The following is a 14,863-nucleotide window of genomic DNA, read 5'->3' as shown; positions in this document are numbered from 1 at the left end:
AATGTAAACTCTGCGCTTGAAGACGTCACAATGACATCAAGTTACTGTACTGGATGAAATTTGTATTATTTCCAAATTAGTTTTATTTGTGTAAAAGATTATGGTTTCATTGAGAAATGTCAGTTGTAGCTTCCAAAATACGCATCCTTATACAAATACAAATACAAATACAACGCCACAACAGGCAAAATGCCCAACGAGGTGGCTAATAAAAAGATGCCCATAAAAATATGGTTGTCATATGTTTCAAAAATACAGCAACCCAATTAAAAATGCAATTAACACAAATTACAAACAATATATACACATGATGAAATATTATACAATGCCCATAAAGAATACTTATGGTTGTCTTATTCTAAGAATGGATAGCTTCTCGATTTACCCCAACATGTTTATCGTATTTCTTTTTAAACGTGTCAATTGTGTTACAATTTACTACCTCCGGGGGTAAGCTATTCCATTTATTAACAACCCTATTAGAGAAACATTCCCTGCGACACCATAACCTTGCATTGTCCCTCACCAATCGATACTGGTGTCCCCTTGTAAAAAGCAGTCGATTGGCGGTGTACTAAAAGTTCATGATCCATCCTATCCATCCCATTGAAAATTTTGAACACTTCGATCATATCTCCTCGACACCTGCGTTCATCCAATGTAAACATATTCAAAAAATGAAGTCTTTCTTCATAACTCAAGCCCTGTGTGCCAATAAGGACACGCGTAGCTCTTCTCTCACCCCTTCAACCAAGTCTATGTCCCTCTGTAGGTATGGTCTCCAAAACCTTACAGCATACTCCAGTCCAGGACGAACTAAGCCTCGAAAAAGCGGAAGAATGACTTTAGGAGAACGCAAAGAGACCTTTTTGAAAATAAGACCAAGCATTCTATTCGCTTTTTTGACAACCGCTGAACAATGTTCAGAAAACTTAAGTCGCTCGTCAATGAGAATTCCCAAATCGGTGACTCTAGTTGCATCCGGGATAGTGACACCATTCAACTCGTATGAGAACCGTGGATTGTTCGAACCAAAATGAGCGACCATGCACTTATCTACGCTAAACGTCATGCTCCATTCATTTACCCATGCTGCAATCTTGTTTAAGTTGGTCTGGAGCAACTCCCTATCGCTTTCATTTCCGATTACCCCCATTAGCTTCACATCATCTGCGAATTTGCTAGTAATTCCATCGATACCCTGATCGAGTTTGTCGATAAAAAGTGAAAAAAGTATGGGGCCAAGGACACTTCCTTGAGGAACTCCACTTGTGACGTCTGTCCAACCAGAGAATTCCCCGTTCACCATAACTCGTTGCGACCTATCTCTTAACCACGATTCTATCCAATTCTTATAGTGATAAAAATCGCAAAAAGTGGCAGCAAGCAGTTTTATTAATTTTATTCTCTTCATGCGGATAAAAGTAATGATGAGGGAGTAGCCACACAAATGAATCACAGTTGTAAAGTTCAATCTTTCACATCGTTTTCAGCAATATTACAAGTATCAAGGATATAGGTTCATGTTGTATGAATGGTCACTATGAATTTAAAATAAAATGAACTAAAATACGTGTGAAATTTTCTTAAATATTTGGTTGAACCATTCATTCCAGAGAAATCATGTACGCAGTGATAAAACTGTTCGTGTGAACATAATAATGATTCATTATCAGTATTTCAAGTCCATCGGAAAATATAAATAATCAGATTTTCAAATAAAAAAATTATCAGTTTGTTGACTTCAATTTCGATACGGTGAAAATCAGACATTTTGTTGGATTACGAGCTACCTTCAGGTGGCTTTTTGGTTCATAATGTGGCCGCTCTCTCGCAGGCGAACGAAGCAAAATGCGAGTTGGCTTGAACACAACACAATATTTGTTGTTTAAACACAGCACAATATTTCAAATAACAGTCCGCACTATATTTAATATACAGGGCATATTGGTAACGGGGCGTATGACATTTTACTGGCGAACCATTAGTCATAGAGGAATATTTCCAGTTGGAAAAATTACCCGAATAAAATGTGTAGTACCTCAGATATTTGATTCATGTTGCCAGGGGTTGCATAATTATCAAAATGAAAAAGTTGACTTTTTTTGCGGACACCCTGTGCCGCAAAACCCAATTGGAAAGTTGTTTCCCTGTCTCCAACAAAAAAATTCAACGTTTCTAAGTGTAATATTCACTGAGATATTCGAAGAAAGTTGGAAAAAAAACAGCATTGAATGCGGGGAAACCATTTTACCAGCATTTAATGTTGTTTTTTCCCAAATTTCCTCAATTTTTTGATTTTTTGAAGTCGCATATCTCGGTGAATATTGCACTTAGAAACGTGAAAATATTTCATTTGGCATTGGGAAAGACAGAGCAATAACTTAATTGGGTTCTTTGGCACACGGGGCCGGTATAAAAAGTTGTTTTTTTTATTTTATAACTATACAACCCCTTACAACATGAATCACATATCAGAGTTGGACACGTGATTTGGATACTTTTTCTAGTTGGAAGTATGTCTCTAAGACTAATGGCTCGCCGGTAAAGTGCCATACGTCCTGTTACCCATGCAGCCTGCATATACACGTTTTCTAATTCCCCGGAAAAAATTAATAATTATTTAATTTTTATAGGAACAATATAAAAATCTGGAATTTCTTTGTAACGAAATTTCATTATTGCGAAGTGATTTCTCCTGTCTCTTAGAGTTCATTATAATGGGGTTTGACTGTATTTCCCCCAGAAAAAAATCTGACATTTTTGCACTAAAGTAATTGAACTTTGGCAATTTGATCTGAAAACAGTCCTTTTTACTTTTTTAAATTTAGGAAGGAAACAGAAGGAAGAAATTGTGGGACGAAAAAAAGAAAAATTTCCAAGATGGGCTCGGTTGTGCGTAAATGCCTCGAAATTCCACTTGTGTCGCGCCTCACTCTGTTTCATGACAAAATTCTATTTATAAGACGCTGGACTACGGTCACGATTAATCTCCATATATAGCTATTTCAATATTAAAATATTTCATTTATACGAAGTACAATTTCAATTATTTGACATTTTAATTTTTACTCGAACTTTAAATCTTTGGCATTTAGACATCATTTCCAACTATCAAATCCACGCAGGTCTTTTTAGGTTATTAACACTAAAAACCATAAAATTTAGGTTGACAGATACAAAGAGATGCATTGAGCGGGTTATGGACATTTCAAAGTGAAGACTTACGTGAGAATTTATTGCACTTTTCTGAGAAATCAGCAGACGCAGTGAGTATCAAATTAGATAAGTGCATGGTCACTCACTTTGGTTCGAACAACCCACGGTTATACAAATACAAATGCAACGCCACAACAGGCAAAATGCCCAACGAGGTGGCTGATGAAAAGATGCCCATAAAAACATGGATGTAATATATTTCAAACAAAAAAAACCCAATTAACAAGGCAATTAACACAAATTATAAACAATATATACACATGATAAAATATTGTACAATGCCCATAAAGAATACTTATGGTTGTCTTATTCTAAGAATGGATAGCTTCTCGATTTACCCCAACATGTTTATCGTATTTCTTTTTAAACGTGTCAATTGTATTACAATTTACCACTTCCGGGGGTAAGCTATTCCATTTATTAACAACCCTATTAGAGAAAAATTCCCTGCGACACCATAGCCTTGCATTGACCCTCACGAATCGATACTGGTGTCCCCTTGTAACAGCAGTCGATTGGCGGTTTAATAAAAGACATGGTTCATCCTATCCATCCAAATGAAAATTTTGAACACTTCGATCATATCTCCTCGACACCTGCGTTCATCCAATGTAAGCATATTCAAAAAATGAAGTCTCTCTTCATAACTCAACCCCCGTGTGCCAATAAAGACACGCGTAGCTCTTCGCTGCACCCCTTCAACCAAGTCTATGTCCCTGTGTACGTGTGGTCTTACAGCATACTCCAGTCCAGGACGAACTAAGCCTCGAAGAAGCGGAAAAATGACTTTACGAGATCGCGAAGAGATTTTTCTGAAAATGAGACAAAGCTTTCTATTCGATTTTTTGACCACCGCTGAACAATGTTCAGAAACCCGAAGTCGCTCGTCAATGAGAATTCCCAAATCGGTGACACTAGTTGCGTCCGGGATAGTGACACCATTCAACTCGTAAGAGAACCGTGGGTTGTTGAAACCAAAATGAGTGAACATGGACTTATCAACGCTAAACGTCATGCTCCATTCATTTGCCCATGCTGCAATCCAGTTTAAGTTGGTCTGGAGCAACTCCCTATCCCTTTCATTCCCGATTAGCTCCATTAGCTTCACATCATCTGCGAATTTGCTAGTAACCATATCCATACCTGATCGAGTTTATCGATAAAAAGTGAAAAAAGTATGGGGCCAAGGACACTTCCTTGAGGAACTCCACTTGTGACGTCTGTCCAACCAGAGAATTCCCCGTTCACCATAACTCGTTGCGACCTATCTCTTAACCACGATTCTATCCAATTCTTATAGTGATAAAAATCGCAAAAAGTGGCAGCAAGCAGTTTTATTAATTTTATTCTCTTCATGCGGATAAAAGTAATGATGAGGGAGTAGCCACACAAATGAATCACAGTTGTAAAGTTCAATCTTTCACATCGTTTTCAGCAATAATACAAGTATCAAGGATATAGGTTCATGTTGTATGAATGGTCACTATGAATTTAAAATAAAATGAACTAAAATACGTGTGAAATTTTCTTAAATATTTGGTTGAACCATTCATTCCAGAGAAATCATGTACGCAGTGATAAAACTGTTCGTGTGAACATAATAATGATTCATTATCAGTATTTCAAGTCCATCGGAAAATATAAATAATCAGATTTTCAAATAAAAAAATTATCAGTTTGTTGACTTCAATTTCGATACGGTGAAAATCAGACATTTTGTTGGATTACGAGCTACCTTCAGGTGGCTTTTTGGTTCATAATGTGGCCGCTCTCTCGCAGGCGAACGAAGCAAAATGCGAGTTGGCTTGAACACAACACTATCCAATTCAGCAAGTTGCCCCCAATTCCAATCTCGTGTAAACGCTTCAAGAGTTTGCCATGTTGGACCCGATCGAATGCCTTCTGGAAATCAAGGTAAACAACATCTACATTTTTGCTCTTACTCAAAGCCTTGGTGACGTGATCATAGAAGCAAAGGAGGTTAGTTACACATGACTTTCCCTTCCTGAACCCATGCTGATTATCCGACAATACATTATTCTCGTTCATCCACTTCACAAACTGCCTTTTGATGATAATTTACAAAATTTTCGAGAGGGAGGTCGTCAAACTCACTGGATGATAATTTGACACCGCTTCTCTACTACCCTTCTTAAATATCGGAACAATATTAGCAAGTTTCCAATCCCTTGGGACGATACCCTCAGCAACACTACTCCTGTATATCTGTGCGACTGCCTCCAACAATTCATTAGCACATTCCCTGAGCACCCTGGGATAGATATCATCTGGTCCTGGTGCTTTGCTCGCACATACATTTCTTAGAAGATTTAAGACCTACACGTCTTCTACTTGAATATCGTTAAGGGTTTTATTACCCCATGCAACACCCGTATATCGAATAGCATTATCTCCATTAAAAACCGACGCGAGAAAAGCCATTGAAAGCACTACACATGCATACATTGCTCTCTAACCTAGAGCCTCCTATCGAGAGGGGGCCAGTTGTCCCCTTACATCCGTTATTGACGTATCGAAAAAATGATTGTGGGTCAGAGTCAATGTTATCTGCCAACCTAGATTCAACTTCCTTTTTACTATCCCTTATCGTTTTCTTCAACAGTCTTCTTTTATCAGTAAATAATGATAGGTCACCTCGTCGACTTTTATACTCTCTGAATGCCCTTTTCTTCTCAAGATAATGGTTCCGCACGCTATCCGTGAACCATAGAGGGTGCGATGTACAAACACGCTTTTTTCGAATAAAGGGTATGACGTCGTGCAAAACAGAGGACAGCTTCGTACTAAATTCTTTCCACTGACTTACCACCCCTACTGATTCCAACCGGTCTTTGAAAACTTCCGCTAACTTTCCTCGCAAAACATCAAAGTTAGTTCTCCGAAAACAAGGAACCAATCTTTTGTTATCAACGTTACCCGAGGAAAAGTTACAGTGAAATCTGACGATACGATGATCACTGGAAGAAAACTCTTCCCCCACTGTAACATGTTCAACTATATCCTCAGAACTAGTAAGAAAAAATCTCTTCGCGTTCTCATAAAGTCCTTCTTCCGCTTTTTCGAGGCTTAGTTCGTCCTGCACTGGAGTATGCTGTAAGGTGTTGGAGACCATACCTACAGAGGGACATGGAATTGGTTGAAGGGGTGCAGAGAAGAGCTACGCGTGTCCTTGTTCGCACACAGGGCTTGAGTTATGAAGAGAGACTTCATTTTTTGAATATGTTTACATTGGATGAACGCAGGTGTCGAGGAGATATGATCGAAGTGTTCAAAATTTTCAATGGGATGGATAGGATGGACCATGAACTTTTAGTACACCGCCAATCGACTGCTGTTACAAGTGCACACCAGTATAGATTGGTGAGGGACAATGCAAGGTTATGGTGTCACAGGGAATTTTTCTCTAATAGGGTTGTTAATAAATGGAATAGCTTACCCCCGGAAGTGGTAAATTGTAACACAATTGACACGTTTAAAAAGAAATACGATAAACATGTTGGGGTAAATCGAGAAGCTATCCATTCTTAGAATAAGACAACCATAAGTATTATTTATGGGCGTTTATAATATTTTATCATGTGTATAGGCTATATTGTTTGTAAATATGACTGTAAAATGTGGCAACAATGAATTGCCACTCATTGAAGGACCTACTGGTCAAATCAATAAAATTTATTATTATTATTATTATTATATTGTTTATAATTTGTGTTAATTGCATTTTTAATTGGGTTGCTGTATTTTTGAAATATATGACAACCATATTTTTATGGGCATCTTTTTATCAGCCACCTCGTTGGGCATTTTGTCTGTTGTGGCGTTGTATTTGTATTTGTATTTCTTTTATTTATTACCAGATCCCGGAAGTTTAGGTACTAAAGTCTAAAAATGTAGGCACTATATTAACAAAAATCTCTTAATTAATAGTAAAAATATATTATTTTGGGTCTCTAAAGTTTTTTAATTATTAATCAAAAACTAATTGTAAACATTAAAAAAATGCGTTCACTTGGAATCGGAGGGAAGTGAAAGGAGATTTTGTTTATAAACAAAAATCATAAAATTAATTTTCACCTACGAATCACGATTTTTATTGATCAACTGTTGACACAAAAAACTAATTGAGAATATTCTCTTCTGAATGGCTTTCGAGCAAATTAAATTTACACTCAAACCTTCCTTGTCGATGAATGAAAAATATGTGTTGTTTGCTGAAATTTTTCCCATGAAGTTTGATACGGACGCGGATCCAGGACGATGTGACGGGAGGGTCGATCTTCCCGCATTTTACGAGACAGACACATTTTTCCACATTCGGCTCTTGGGAGGGGCACTCGTTCCCATCGTCCCCTCTGGATCCAAGCCTGAACGAAGGCAGACATCTTCACCTACGAATGAAGCCGAGGCAGATAGTTTCAGCTGCGAATACAGCGGAGGCAGACATGTTCGGCTGCGAGTGGGACAGGTGGATACAGGGCGATGTGACGGAGAAGCGAATTATTGTGCAGGTGCATCGAATATTCTCGTATTTACGGGACAGACAAATTTTCCTTTATATTATTCTGCTCTTGGGATGGGCGATCGCTCCCCCGCCGGATTGGAGCTTGGTTTTGTATTTAAGTCATTCACATGTCTAATAATAACAATTGAGAATGTCGTACCCGTCCGTTATCATAATCAACAAATGAAACATCTTGATATTTAATTTTTAGGAACTGTTTTACCTCGTTTTAAAGTAAAAACAAAAATGTTTTTTAGAAGAGAGTCAATATACACTCATGTCCATAAATTAAGGATAATTCAGAATCACACGGAAATCGAAATCTAAAGTAAAAATTCCACCTGTAGAATTATCACTCACATCTGCAAGAATGATATGCAAATTTCAGGAAGCCACCAGATGATGCCGATACTACGTCACAATGACGAGAGTGTAAGGGGGGGGGGTATATAAGGAATGGTGGCAAAGAAGTGAAATTGTTCACAAGAGTTCTGTAAGGCGCTCAGTGCCATAAGCGAATAGTTATGACACAGAGGACGCATGTGGATGAATTTTGACGTGGTAGAATTATCGGCCGCCTGGAATGTGGGCGTACTCAAATGGAAGTATCCGAGGAACTTGGAATTGCCAAAAGTGTCATCTCTAGGCTTTGGCAACGATTCCAAGATAACGGAAGTGTCAGTAGACATTACAGTACAGGTCGCCCCCGAGTTACAACGCCGAATGAAGACCGGTATTTGGCAGTAACTGCCAAAAATAGCAGACGGAGCACAACATCCGACCTGTTTCGTCAGCTATCTGCAGCCACGGGTACCACAGTTTCAAGGCAAACCGTGTACAGACGTTTGGGAGATATTGGTCTATATGCTCGCAGGCCTGTCAGATGTGTTCCGCTCACTGCAACTCACTGTCGGCAGCGATTAGCCTGGAGTAGAGAACATGCAATGTGGACATCGTCACGGTGGGCTTGTGTGATGTTTTCCTACGAGTCCAGGTTTAGCTTGCAGTCTGATTCACGTTGGGCTTTCATATGTAGAACGCCAGGTACCCGTTACCACCAAGACAACATCATTGAACGCCACCGTTACGGTGGTGCAGCATTGCTCGTTTGGGGTGGAATTATACTGGGTTCCAGAACAGATCTGCATGATCAAACCGGAACTATGAAAGCCGAAATTTATCGGGACATCATTCTGGAACAACATGTACGTTTGTTTAGGGGTGCCATGGGCGCAGAATTTGTGTTTATGGATGACAACGCCCGTCCTCACCGAGCAAACATCGTAAACGAATGCCTTGAATCTGAGGATATAACCCGTATGGAATGGCCAGCATTCTCACCTGACTTGAATCCGATAGAGCATGTGTGGGACATGCTTGGCCGACGAGTTGCAGCCCGTCAACCACCTCCTACATGTGTACCGGAACTTCGGAGAGCATTGCTTGCTGAGTGGATTGATCTTCCCCAAGATCAGATCGATAATTTGATACTCAGCATGCCTAGGCGTTGTACGGACTGTATTTCATCGCATGGGAGACATACAATGTATTAACCATCATACCAACCATGTAATAGTAAGTTTTTGTAAAGGAGATATTTTTTATAATTGCTCCAGGAAGCAAAAATCGTAGTTTTTATATTTATATACATACTGATAGTTTTACATAATAATAGTTTTTTATTCATACATACACCATCGTTTTTGTTCTTTATCTTTTGTTTAATAAATGGGCTTTATGAATAAGTAACATTTGTTTTGTTTCTGAACCTTTATTTGCCGGAGCTGGCATTATCCTCAATTTATGGACATGAGTGTATTTCTGTTTAATGAAGTCGCTTCTCGAACTCACTCTGCAAATCCATAATGAAATTGTTGGGATTGGGATGCGTTTGACGAATTCCAGATCGGATGAAGTTCGAAGTGTTTGTCATAAGCTTGGGAACTCTGCTGCTTATTTCAAACTCTTTGTAGCGAAGGGGCTGCTGCTAAATGATGCTGTGGAAATATTGCAATGTCTGACTAAATTTTCCAAAATTTTTCTGCAAGTCTTGAACCAAAATTTAAATTTTTGCCAGCCACGTTCAGATTGGAAGTCCAAAGAAACAGTCATTTGGGCCGTCTTGAGTACCCGAAATTTTGTTGAGCGCTTTTAGAAAACACTGAACACATCTAGGTATGAAAAATATCATCAAATGCTTTCAAAAACAGTATAGAACTTGGTTAATTCGAACATGGGTAATTCGAATTTCGGATAATTCGAACATTTACGAACTCCTCTTGAGTTTTGTATCTAACTGAATGTTAAAGTTACTTGTTTAATTCGAACTTTTTTTCGAATTTTTTGGATGATTCGAAGTTAGAGGAAAAAATCATGATTTTTGTTTGAGCAAATTTAGTTTGGAAAATTCTACAGGAAGCCACAGACTTCGCTTTTCTTGATCAAGTTGTTAAACTGTATGAATGTTAAAATGTATTTTAACATTCAAAATCTAAATCGTTTTACATCCATATTTTTATGGGCATCTTTTTCTCAGCCACCTCGTTGGGCATTTTGCCTGTTGTGGCGTTGTATTTGTATAAATAAAAGTTCTGTTTTTCTCTACTCTTTGTTTTTTATAAGTTAATGCCCATTTTAACATTGTTCAGCTGAAGTGCATCGAGACTGAGTGACACTTAATACCGATTATGTTTTCAACCTATAGAATCAAAGTGTAACATTCAAAATCTAAATCGTTTTGTCGTTATTTAGAGTATGGAAAGCATCGGAAAATTCAGAATGTGTAATACATTAATGAAAGGATATTTCATCCATAGCATAACAATGATAAGCAAAATTTGGAAAACATTTTCATAACGGAGATGATGATGTTTCCTTCAATCAGGCTTTAAATTTATTTATTTATTTTTTATTTATTTATTTATTATATACAAACCTGTGCAAGGCCAGTAGGCTCTAACTCCACAGGTGCACTATTCAAACAATCAATAAAATTGGAAAGAGACGGCAGGGAACATCAGTACACATTCATACACACGAATATATACAAAGAGAAAAATGCATAAAAGATGACGCCAATAAAAAAATAAAAAATTAAAAAAAAAAAAAATCCCCGAACACAAAACAACAATAAAATAAACATGTTTACACAATAAAATTCAATATATAAATCAGAATAAAATACATGTATATATATATATATATATTTAAAAAAAACAAAGAAAAGTAAATAAAAAATCATCACATGTAATTCCAAAGTGAAATAATCAATAGAACTGATGGAAAAAAAAAAGTTATATAAATAAAACAAGCATATATGCACCAATAAAACCCGACATGAACTAAAATACATAGCACATTAAATATGTTGAAAGATCAGAAGCGTTGAGAGAGTGACAGAATCTGTGATATGTAGATGAACACACGAGATCTGGTGGTAATTTGTTCCATACTCTTCCAACTCGGCATCGGAAGTTATAAAATTTAGCATTGTTCCTGGCAGTTGGAATTTTTATTTGTAATGAATGTCTTCTCAGTGATGGTCTGGGATTGATTTCAAAAAATGGAGTTGACTGACCCGTATATACTAAGTTGTGTACAAGTTTGAAGCACAGCTTTAAGTCGGCTTCAAGGCGACGCCATTCTAAAGAGTGGACGCCGAGACATCTCAGCCTTTCCTCGTATGGGCGACGACGCAGACTGTAAAACTGTTTGGTAAATGACTTCTGGACCTTTTCGATGAATTTTATATCTTTCACTCAAAAATTTTGCTCAAAAAATTTGCAGTGATGCTGATTCCAGAACAGTGGAATAATGTACCAGCTGAGATCAATTATATTATAATATATTATATTATATTATAATGATAAATTATTACAATTTGGGAAATAGTTTCGTAACCGATGATAAACTTTTAATTATTATCCAATTGTTGATGATTAAGTTGCAATTTGTAATCATTTTACAGAACCAGAGTAGATTAATTGGATAATTCAAACTTATTTCAGTGACTTTGGAGACAGAAATTTTTTTGCGGGTTTTATCATCCATTCCTTAACAAAGGAACTGTCGTATAAGGCTTGCAATGATTATCACGTAGCGGCTCTTGCTGTCGTTTTTTGTGAGATAAATTTTCTTCACACTTTTTAATAACAAGATAATATTAAATACTTTTTAAATTGAAAAAAAGACAATATTTTTGGATCTTGTTGGTATGTCGTGGACCACCACTAGTTCTTTCGTAGGGCCTTAAGTTTGACACCCCTGCCTTAACCAGTCATCCGGGCAATTAATTTCTCCTTTTCCCCCCTTTTTTAATAGTTTGAAGCTAAGGAAATATATTTTCCTGATCAACATTTTCCATGAATACACATTGAGAAACTGATGTCATCATGTTCTCAATTGTCTTTTTAAATCATAAAAAAAAAGAAAATAAAAATAATTGAAATACATAATTTCTAATGAGAGAGAGAGATAGACGGCTTTTATTCTCAGCCCAAAACATCAACGAAAGAGCTATTTTTTAGATGTTATGCCGAGGTAAACCCGGAAAAAAGTCACCTGGTCTCTCCCGGGACTCGAACCCGGGTCCTTTTAGAAACCTCCAGCAAATGGCCCCAAGGTGGAACGATAGCAGTTAAGAGATAATACTAATGCCTCATGCAACAGCGCGTGAAATAAAGAAGGGAGGGTTGTCTCCAGGTGTAGATGTTAGCATGTTTGCCCGGTTTGAAAAAAGGTCCTGGGCTCGAGTCCCGGTGGAGACCAGGTGACTTTTCTTTCCGGGATTACCTCGGCGTAATATCCAGAAAATGTCTCTTTCGTTGATATTTTGGGCGGAGAATAAAAGCCATCTATCTTTCTCTCTTACAAAGGTTCTCGTTATAATATCCGGCTATCGATAATCCGGTTCTTTCAAATTTCCAGCATGCATTTCGGAGAGTATTTTCAAATTTACCGCGTTGGCGAGCAGTAGGACTATTTCATTCGGTTGAACTAAAATTCTGTAGAATTGTTTGATTTAGTTGGCGGACCTAAAAAAATTTCATTTCCTTTTCATTCAGTGTGTTTTTTTATTTTGATTTCTTTACACTTTTCTTTAGCAAAAATTTGTAAATAACTGTGAAATTCTGCCTGACTGAAAATTTATTATTGTCCCTAAGCTGAATTTCTATCGCTTCTCGTTCTTTTTTCATCCATTTTTCAAACAGGCCAATGAATGAATTTTTCAAAAAAAATCAGCAAATTTTGGAACGCTCAGGATAACCATCCAACATCCGGGGCTCCTCAGATCCTGAGCTCGCCCGATTTTTCAATGCCAACCGGTAAATAATCTGACGCAATCGAAATTTCGGATTCATTACCCTACTCCGTGATTCTCAACTTTTCAAGTTGCGAGTCCTTAGGCAGACGTGAAGACAGGAACAAAAATGGATTGAAAAACCAAAAAAGCTAATAATTTAATCCAAAATAAGACATCTTGACGATGTTATAATGAATTGTTTCTTTCATAAATCGCTAAATACTTACACATATGCAGAGCCCGGATTATATGCATTTTCATTGTTTGGTCTTTTTTAGTATTAATGCATACGAATGCATAAAATCAAAGAGTTTTCAGAATAAGTATATATTTTTGGAGGTTTAACAAAAGCTCTTTTTTAAATAATTTTTTCAAATAACTATTGATCATAATATTTTCATAATATTAGTTTTTTCCCCCGCACGCGGGATTTAGTGAATTATTAGAGATGTTTGTAATACTGTATTTTCCAAATATCAACCGTTTTATTGCAATGCCATTTCTAGAGATCTGTCAAAAGTATTCAATTCTTTTTAAGAATAGGCCTACCTAGCCCGTCTTTAATCCCACAATCAGCCCTTTGGCGCTAGGAATGGGGGCAAACTTTTTTGCTGGTCTGGCCCGGTCTTTTTAAGAAATAGTATCGAAATTCTTCTGGTACTGATATTTCATTACTGAGCAGCTACAACAAACTAGAAATTAAAAATGCCCCCACCCCCAGTACAAAATATGTATACGTTATTTGCGTATGCAGTATACATGTCACTTCTAAAGGCCGAAGTTGGTCCAGTTGATCCAACCAATGTCCGAATTTCGGGTTTTTGCTGGGCCCCTATATGTCGATCCCTATCTACGAACCCAGTATGGATCATATATCCCTATGTATGGTTTCTTATACATAGATCACTAAGATATCGATATTCAGATTTCTTTGATCGTTAGGGTTGCCATAGCTAACTATAATTAATATGATTTGCTATGGATAATTATAAATGGCCATAATTATCACAAAATACTATACTATTATACATCAACGTGGCAATGACCCCCGAATCATAGGGATCGATATATAGGGGCCTGCCAAAGCCCGAATTTCGGACATTGGCCGAGACAACTGGGCCAGCTAGCAGTCCGTGAACTGGCCAACTTCGGGCTGGCCATATCATATACATATGTGAGGATATTTCTTGTAAATAACTACGCAATAAGAATTATAATTTTTAACCTTTACCAAAGCAATCCCTAGATATCTCGTCAAACTTGATATGCTTTATTTCCGTAATTTCTCGGGTTCTTTTTAACTACTTCAGAACTTTTTAGCGCATATTTTGGCATTTTTAAGCGCATATTTTGGCATTTTTAAGCGCATATTTTGGCATTTTTAAGCGCATATTTTGGCATTTGTAAGTGCATACTTGCATATTTGTAGAGCATATTTCGTCACTTTTTAGTGCATATTATCCGGGCTCTGCTCATAAGTATAACTGAAAATATCGGTTATTTGATATTCAACACCAAATTTACATACGGTTTGAGGACGGTGCGAACTAAATTGATGAAGGGAGTTTTGTCGCAAGTAGTAAAAGCTTCAGAAACGCTGCCTTGAATAAACTAACATTGTTTCAAAGAATATTTGATAACAATCATAATCCTGAAAGAAATGAGCTTGTTTAAAAATATTTTAGTAACGCATACGAATCTTTTTAGTGAAGTTTCAAAGTACGAAAAGATGTCCCTCTTTTTTTTTACACATGTGGTGCTTACATTAAACCTTTTTTTTTAAACTTTTTGTATATCCCTTTCCTTCTTTTTTCTCTTTT

General features: G+C 37.1%; 1 protein-coding gene across 1 annotated transcript in view; it reads right to left on the bottom strand.

Annotated features, from left to right (window-relative positions):
- kcc (solute carrier family 12 member kcc) overlaps positions 1-14,863 on the bottom strand; it is a 505,581-nt gene that overhangs the window by 419,046 nt on the left and 71,672 nt on the right. The window lies entirely within an intron of this gene.

The sequence above is a fragment of the Pholcus phalangioides genome, unplaced genomic scaffold, assembly GCF_987345545.1.
Source record: "Pholcus phalangioides strain wild (caught in Gottingen) unplaced genomic scaffold, Ppha-v1.0 ptg000021l_1, whole genome shotgun sequence".
NCBI classification, from domain to species: Eukaryota; Metazoa; Arthropoda; class Arachnida; order Araneae; family Pholcidae; genus Pholcus; species Pholcus phalangioides.
The sequence above is the reverse complement of the archived record's forward strand: the minus strand, read 5'-3'. Positions and strand labels throughout refer to the sequence as shown.